Below are 8202 nucleotides of genomic sequence, written 5' to 3' on the forward strand. Positions count from 1 at the left end.
CTGGCTCGCTCGCTTGCTCTCTTGTCTGGGTCGCTCTCTTATCTGGCTCGCTCTCATATCTGGCTCTCATATCTGGCTCGCTCGCTTGCTCTCTTGTCTGGGTCGCTCTCTTATCTGGCTCGCTCTCATATCTGGCTCGCTTGCTCTCCTGTCTGGCTCGCTCTCTTATCTGGCTCGCTCTTATATCTGCCTTGCTAGCTCGCTCTCATATCTGGCTCGCTCGCTTGCTCTCTTGTCTGTCTCGCTCTCTTTTATGGCTCGCTCGCATATCTGGCTAGCTTCCTCTCACATCTGGCTCGCTCGCTTGCTCTCTTGTCTGGCTCGCTCTCTTATCTGGCTCGCTCGCTCGCATATCTGGCTCGCTCGCTCTCATGTCTGGCTCGCTCGCTCTCATATCTGGCTTGCTCGCTTGCTCTCATATCTGGCTCGCTCGCTTACTCTCATATCTGGCTCGCTCGCTTGCTCTCTTGTCTGGCTTGCTCTCTTATCTGTCTCGCTCTCACATCTGGCTCGCTCGCTTGCTCTCATATCTGGCTCGCTCGCTTGCTCTTTTGTCTGGCTCGCTCTCTTATCTGGCTTGCTCGCTAGCATTTCTGTCTCGCACGCTTGCTCTCTTATCTGGCTCGATCGCTCTCATATCTGGCTCGCTCGCTTGCTCTCATGTCTGGCTCGCTCGCTCTCATATCTGGCTTTCTCGCTTGCTCTCTTGTCTGGCTGGCTCTCTTATCTGGCTCGCTCTCATACCTGGCTCGCTCGCTCTCACATCTAGCTGTCTCCCTTGCTCTCATATCTGGCTCGCTTGCTCTCTTGTCTGGCTCGCTTTCTTATCTGGCTCGCTCTTATATCTGCCTTGCTAGCTCTCTCTCATATCTGGCTCGCTCGCTTGCTCTCTTGTCTGTCTCGCTCTCTTTTATCGCTCGCACGCATATCTGGCTCCCTTGCTCTCACATCTGGCTCGCTCGCTTGCTCTCTTGTCTGGCTCGCTCTCTTATCTGGCTCGCTCGCTCGCATATCTGGCTCGCTCGCTCTCATGTCTGGCTCGCTCGCTCTCATATCTGGCTTGCTCGCTTGCTCTCATATCTGGCTTGCTCGCTTGCTCTCATATCTGGCTCGCTCGCTTGTTCTCATATCTGGCTCGCTCGCTTGCTCTCTTGTCTGGCTCGCTCTCTTATCTGGCTCGCTCGCATATCTGGCTCGCTCGCTCTCATATCTGGCTGGTTCGCTTGCTCTCATATCTGGCTCGCTCGCTTGCTCTCCTGTCTGGCTCGCTCTCTTATCTGGCTTGCTCGCTAGCATATCTGGCTTGCACGCTTGCTCTTTTGTCTGGCTTGCTCTCTTATCTGGCTCGCTCGCTCTCATATCTGGCTCGCTCGCTTGCTCTCATATCTGGCTCGCTCGCTTGCTCTCTTGTCTGGCTCGCTCTCTTATCTGGCTCGCTCACATATCTGGCTCGCTCGCTCTCACATCTAGCTGGCTCGCTTGCTCTCATATTTGGCTCGCTCGCTTGCTCTCTTGTCTGGCTCGCTCTCTTATCTGGCTCGCTCTCATATCTGGCTTGCTAGCTTGCTCTCATATCTGGCTCGCTCGCTTGCTCTCTTGTCTGTCTCGCTCTCTTTTATGGCTCGCTCGAATATCTGGTTCGCTCGCTCTCATATCTTACTCGCTCCGTCTCATGTCTGGCTCGCTCGCTCTCATATCTGGCTTGCTCGCTTGCTCTCATATCTGGCTCGCTCGCTTGCTCTCTTGTCTGGCTCGCTCTCTTATCTGGCTCGCTCGCATATCTTGCGCGCTCACTCTCAAATCTGGCTCGCTTGCTTGCTCTCATATCTGGCTAGCTCGCTTGCTCTCATATGTGGCTCTCTTGCTCTCATATCTGGCTCGCTTGCTTGCTTAATTGTCTGGCTCGCTCTCTTATCTGGCTAGCTCTCTCTCACATCTGGCTTGCTCGCTGCTCTCTTGTCTGGCTCGCTCTCTTATCTGGCTCGCTCGCATATCTTGCTCGCTCGCTCTCACATCTGGCTCGCTCGCTTGCTCTCAAATGTGGCTAGCTCGCTTGCTCTCTTGTCTTGCTCGCTCTCTTATCTGGCTCGCTCGCTGTTATATCTGGCTGGCTCGCTTGCTCTCTTATCTGGCTCGCTCGCTTTCATATCTGGCTCGCTCACTTGCTCTCATGTCTGGTTCGCTCGCTCTCATATCTGGCTTTCTCGCTTGCTCTCTTGTCTGGCTCGCTCTCTTATCTGGCTCGCTCGCATATCTGGCTCGCTCGCATATCTGGAGCGCTCGCTCTCACATCTGGCTGGCTCGCTTGCTCTAATTTCTGGCTGGCTCGCTTGCTCTCATATCTGGCTCGCTCGCTTGCTCTCTTGTCTGTCTCACTCTCTTTTATGGCTCGTTTGCATAACTGGCTCGCTCGCTTGCTCTCATATCTGGCTTGCTAGCTCACTCTCATATCTGGCTTGCTCGCTTGCTCTCATATTCGGCTCGCTCGCTTGCTCTCATATCTGGCTCGCTCGCTTGCTCTCTTGTCTGGCTCGCTCTCTTAACTGGCTCGCTCGCATATCTTGCTCGCTCGCTCTCAAATCTGGCTCGCTCGCTTGCTCTCATATCTGGCTAGCTCGCTTGCTCTCTTGTCTTGCTCGCTCTCTTATCTGGCTCGCTCGCTCTCATATCTGGCTGGCTCGCTTGCTCTCATATCTGGCTCGCTCGCTTGCTCTCTTGTCTGGCTCGCTCTCTTATCTGGCTTGCTCGCTAGCATATCTGGCTCGCACGCTTGCTCTCTTGTCTGGCTTGCTCTCTTATCTGGCTCGCTCGCTCTCATATCTGGCTCGCTCACTTGCTCTCATGTCTGGCTCGCTCTCATATCTGGCTTTCTCGCTTGCTCTCTTGTCTGGCTCGCTCTCTTATCTGGCTCGCTCGCATACCTGGCTCGCTCGCTCTCACATCTAGCTGGCTCGCTTGCTCTCATATCTGGCTCGCTTGCTCTCTTGTCTGGCTTGCTCTCTTATCTGGCTCGCTCTTATATCTGCCTTGCTAGCTCGCTCTCATATCTGGCTCGCTCGCTTGCTCTCTTGTCTGTCTCGCTCTCTTTTATGGCTCGCTCGCATATCTGGCTAGCTTGCTCTCACATCTGGCTCGCTCGCTTGCTCTCTTGTCTGGCTCGCTCTCTTATCTGGCTCGCTCGCTCGCATATCTGGCTCGCTCGCTCTCATGTCTGGCTCGCTTCGCTCTCATATCTGGCTTGCTCGCTTGCTCTCATATCTGGCTCGCTTGCTTACTCTCATATCTGGCTCGCTCGCTTGCTTTCTTGTCTGGCTCACTCTCTTATCTGGCTCGCTCGCATATCTGGCTCGCTCGCTCTCAAATCTGGCTTGCTCGCTTGCTCTCATATCTGGCTTGCTCGCTTGCTCTCATATCTGGCTCGCTCGCTTGCTCTCATATCTGGCTCGCTCGCTTTTTCTCATATCTGGCTCGCTCGCTTGCTCTCTTGTCTGGCTCGCTCTCTTCTCTGGCTCGTTCGCATATCTGGCTCGCTCGCTCTCAAATCTGGCTTGCTCGCTTGCTCTCATATCTGGCTTGCTCGCTTGCTCTCATATCTGGCGCGCTCGCTTGCTCTCATATCTGGCTCGCTCGCTTGCTCTCATATTTGGCTAGCTCGCTTTCTCTCTTGTCTTGCTCGCTCTCATATCTGGCTCGCTCGTTCTCATATCTGGCTGGTTCGATTGCTCTCATATCTGGCTCGCTCGCTTGCTCTCTTGTCTGGCTCGCTCTCTTATCTGGCTTGCTCGCTAGCATATCTGGCTCGCACGCTTGCTCTCTTGTCTGGCTTGCTCTCTTATCTGTCTCGCTCTCACATCCGGCTCGCTCGCTTGCTCTCATATCTGGCTCGCTCACTTGCTCTCTTGTCTGGCTCGCTCTCTTATCTGGCTTGCTCGCTAGCATATCTGGCTCGCACGCTTGCTCTCTTATCTGGCTCGATCGCTCTCATATCTGGCTCGCTCGCTTGCTCTCATGTCTGGCTCGTTCGCTTGCTCTCATATCTGGCTCGCTCGCTTGCTCTCTTATCTGGCTCGATCGCTCTCATATCTGGCTCGCTCGCTTGCTCTCATATCCGGCTCGCTCGCTTGCTCTCATATCTGGCTCGCTCGCTTGCTCTCTTGTCTGGGTCGCTCTCTTATCTGGCTCGCTCTCATATCTGGATCGCTTGCTCTCCTGTCTGGCTCGCTCTCTTATCTGGCTCGCTCTTATATCTGCCTTGCTAGCTCGCTCTCATATCTGGCTCGCTCGCTTGCTCTCTTGTCTGTCTCGCTCTCTTTTATGGCTCGCTCGCATATCTGGCTAGCTTGCTCTCACATCTGGCTCGCTCGCTTGCTCTCTTGTCTGGCTCGCTCTCTTATCTGGCTCGCTCGCTCGCATATCTGGCTCGCTCGCTCTCATGTCTGGCTCGCTCGCTCTCATATCTGGCTTGCTCGCTTGCTCTCATATCTGGCTCGCTCGCTTACTCTCATATCTGGCTCGCTCGCTTGCTCTCTTGTCTGGCTTGCTCTCTTATCTGTCTCGCTCTCACATCTGGCTCGCTCGCTTGCCCTCATATCTGGCTCGCTCGCTTGCTCTTTTGTCTGGCTCGCTCTCTTATCTGGCTTGCTCGCTAGCATATCTGGCTCGCACGCTTGCTCTCTTATCTGGCTCGATCGCTCTCATATCTGGCTCGCTCGCTTGCTCTCATGTCTGGCTCGCTCGCTCTCATATCTGGCTTTCTCGCTTGCTCTCTTGTCTGGCTCGCTCTCTTATCTGGCTCGCTCTCATACCTGGCTCGCTCGCTCTCACATCTAGCTGTCTCCCTTGCTCTCATATCTGGCTCGCTTGCTCTCATATCTGGCTCGCTCGCTTGCTCTCTTGTCTGGCTTGCTCTCTTATCTGGCTTGCTCGCTTTCATATCTGGCTCGCTCGCTTGCTCTCATGTCTGGCTCGCTCGCTCTCATATCTGGCTTTCTCGCTTGCTCTCTTGTCTGGCTCGCTCTCTTATCTGGCTTGCTCGCATATCTGGCTCGCTCTTATATCTGCCTTGCTAGCTCGCTCTCATATCTGGCTCGCTCGCTTGCTCTCTTGTCTGTCTCGCTCTCTTTTATGGCTCGCTCGCATATCTGGCTAGCTTGCTCTCACATCTGGCTCGCTCGCTTGCTCTCTTGTCTGGCTCGCTCTCTTATCTGGCTCGCTCGCTCGCATATCTGGCTCGCTCGCTCTCATGTCTGGCTCGCTTCGCTCTCATATCTGGCTTGCTCGCTTGCTCTCATATCTGGCTCGCTCGCTTACTCTCATATCTGGCTCGCTCGCTTGCTCTCTTGTCTGGCTCACTCTCTTATCTGGCTCGCTCGCATATCTGGCTCGCTCGCTCTCAAATCTGGCTTGCTCGCTTGCTTTCATATCTGGCTTGCTCGCTTGCTCTCATATCTGGCTCGCTCGCTTGCTCTCATATCTGGCTCGCTCGCTTTTTCTCATATCTGGCTCGCTCGCTTGCTCTCTTGTCTGGCTCGCTCTCTTCTCTGGCTCGCTCGCATATCTGGCTCGCTCGCTCTCAAATCTGGCTTGCTCGCTTGCTCTCATATCTGGCTTGCTCGCTTGCTCTCATATCTGGCTCGCTCGCTTGCTCTCATATCTGGCTCGCTCGCTTGCTCTCATATTTGGCTAGCTCGCTTTCTCTCTTGTCTTGCTCGCTCTCATATCTGGCTCGCTCGCTCTCATATCTGGCTGGTTCGATTGCTCTCATATCTGGCTCGCTCGCTTGCTCTCTTGTCTTGCTCGCTCTCTTATCTGGCTTGCTCGCTAGCATATCTGGCTCGCACGCTTGCTCTCTTGTCTGGCTTGCTCTCTTATCTGTCTCGCTCTCACATCTGGCTCGCTCGCTTGCTCTCATATCTGGCTCGCTCACTTGCTCTCTTGTCTGGCTCGCTCTCTTATCTTGCTCGATCGCTCTCATATCTGGCTCGCTCGCTTGCTCTCATGTCTGGCTCGCTCGCTTGCTCTCATATCTGGCTCGCTCGCTTGCTCTCTTATCTGGCTCGATCGCTCTCATATCTGGCTCGCTCGCTTGCTCTCATATCCGGCTCGCTCGCTTGCTCTCATATCTGGCTCGCTCGCTTGCTCTCTTGTCTGGGTCGCTCTCTTATCTGGCTCGCTCTCATATCTGGCTCTCATATCTGGCTCGCTCGCTTGCTCTCTTGTCTGGGTCGCTCTCTTATCTGGCTCGCTCTCATATCTGGCTCGCTTGCTCTCCTGTCTGGCTCGCTCTCTTATCTGGCTCGCTCTTATATCTGCCTTGCTAGCTCGCTCTCATATCTGGCTCGCTCGCTTGCTCTCTTGTCTGTCTCGCTCTCTTTTATGGCTCGCTCGCATATCTGGCTAGCTTCCTCTCACATCTGGCTCGCTCGCTTGCTCTCTTGTCTGGCTCGCTCTCTTATCTGGCTCGCTCGCTCGCATATCTGGCTCGCTCGCTCTCATGTCTGGCTCGCTCGCTCTCATATCTGGCTTGCTCGCTTGCTCTCATATCTGGCTCGCTCGCTTACTCTCATATCTGGCTCGCTCGCTTGCTCTCTTGTCTGGCTTGCTCTCTTATCTGTCTCGCTCTCACATCTGGCTCGCTCGCTTGCTCTCATATCTGGCTCGCTCGCTTGCTCTTTTGTCTGGCTCGCTCTCTTATCTGGCTTGCTCGCTAGCATTTCTGTCTCGCACGCTTGCTCTCTTATCTGGCTCGATCGCTCTCATATCTGGCTCGCTCGCTTGCTCTCATGTCTGGCTCGCTCGCTCTCATATCTGGCTTTCTCGCTTGCTCTCTTGTCTGGCTGGCTCTCTTATCTGGCTCGCTCTCATACCTGGCTCGCTCGCTCTCACATCTAGCTGTCTCCCTTGCTCTCATATCTGGCTCGCTTGCTCTCTTGTCTGGCTCGCTTTCTTATCTGGCTCGCTCTTATATCTGCCTTGCTAGCTCTCTCTCATATCTGGCTCGCTCGCTTGCTCTCTTGTCTGTCTCGCTCTCTTTTATCGCTCGCACGCATATCTGGCTCCCTTGCTCTCACATCTGGCTCGCTCGCTTGCTCTCTTGTCTGGCTCGCTCTCTTATCTGGCTCGCTCGCTCGCATATCTGGCTCGCTCGCTCTCATGTCTGGCTCGCTCGCTCTCATATCTGGCTTGCTCGCTTGCTCTCATATCTGGCTTGCTCGCTTGCTCTCATATCTGGCTCGCTCGCTTGTTCTCATATCTGGCTCGCTCGCTTGCTCTCTTGTCTGGCTCGCTCTCTTATCTGGCTCGCTCGCATATCTGGCTCGCTCGCTCTCATATCTGGCTGGTTCGCTTGCTCTCATATCTGGCTCGCTCGCTTGCTCTCCTGTCTGGCTCGCTCTCTTATCTGGCTTGCTCGCTAGCATATCTGGCTTGCACGCTTGCTCTTTTGTCTGGCTTGCTCTCTTATCTGGCTCGCTCGCTCTCATATCTGGCTCGCTCGCTTGCTCTCATATCTGGCTCGCTCGCTTGCTCTCTTGTCTGGCTCGCTCTCTTATCTGGCTCGCTCACATATCTGGCTCGCTCGCTCTCACATCTAGCTGGCTCGCTTGCTCTCATATTTGGCTCGCTCGCTTGCTCTCTTGTCTGGCTCGCTCTCTTATCTGGCTCGCTCTCATATCTGGCTTGCTAGCTTGCTCTCATATCTGGCTCGCTCGCTTGCTCTCTTGTCTGTCTCGCTCTCTTTTATGGCTCGCTCGCATATCTGGTTCGCTCGCTCTCATATCTTATTCGCTCCGTCTCATGTCTGGCTCGCTCGCTCTCATATCTGGCTTGCTCGCTTGCTCTCATATCTGGCTCGCTCGCTTGCTCTCTTGTCTGGCTCGCTCTCTTATCTGGCTCGCTCGCATATCTTGCGCGCTCACTCTCAAATCTGGCTCGCTTGCTTGCTCTCATATCTGGCTAGCTCGCTTGCTCTCATATGTGGCTCTCTTGCTCTCATATCTGGCTCGCTTGCTTGCTTAATTGTCTGGCTCGCTCTCTTATCTGGCTAGCTCTCTCTCACATCTGGCTTGCTCGCTGCTCTCTTGTCTGGCTCGCTCTCTTATCTGGCTCGCTCGCATATCTTGCTCGCTCGCTCTCACTTCTGGCTCGCTCGCTTGCTCTCAAATGTGGCTAGCTCGCTTGCTCTCTTGTCTTGCTCGCTCTCTT

This window comes from Hyla sarda, unplaced genomic scaffold (assembly GCF_029499605.1).
Source record: "Hyla sarda isolate aHylSar1 unplaced genomic scaffold, aHylSar1.hap1 scaffold_22, whole genome shotgun sequence".
Lineage (NCBI taxonomy): Eukaryota > Metazoa > Chordata > Amphibia > Anura > Hylidae > Hyla > Hyla sarda.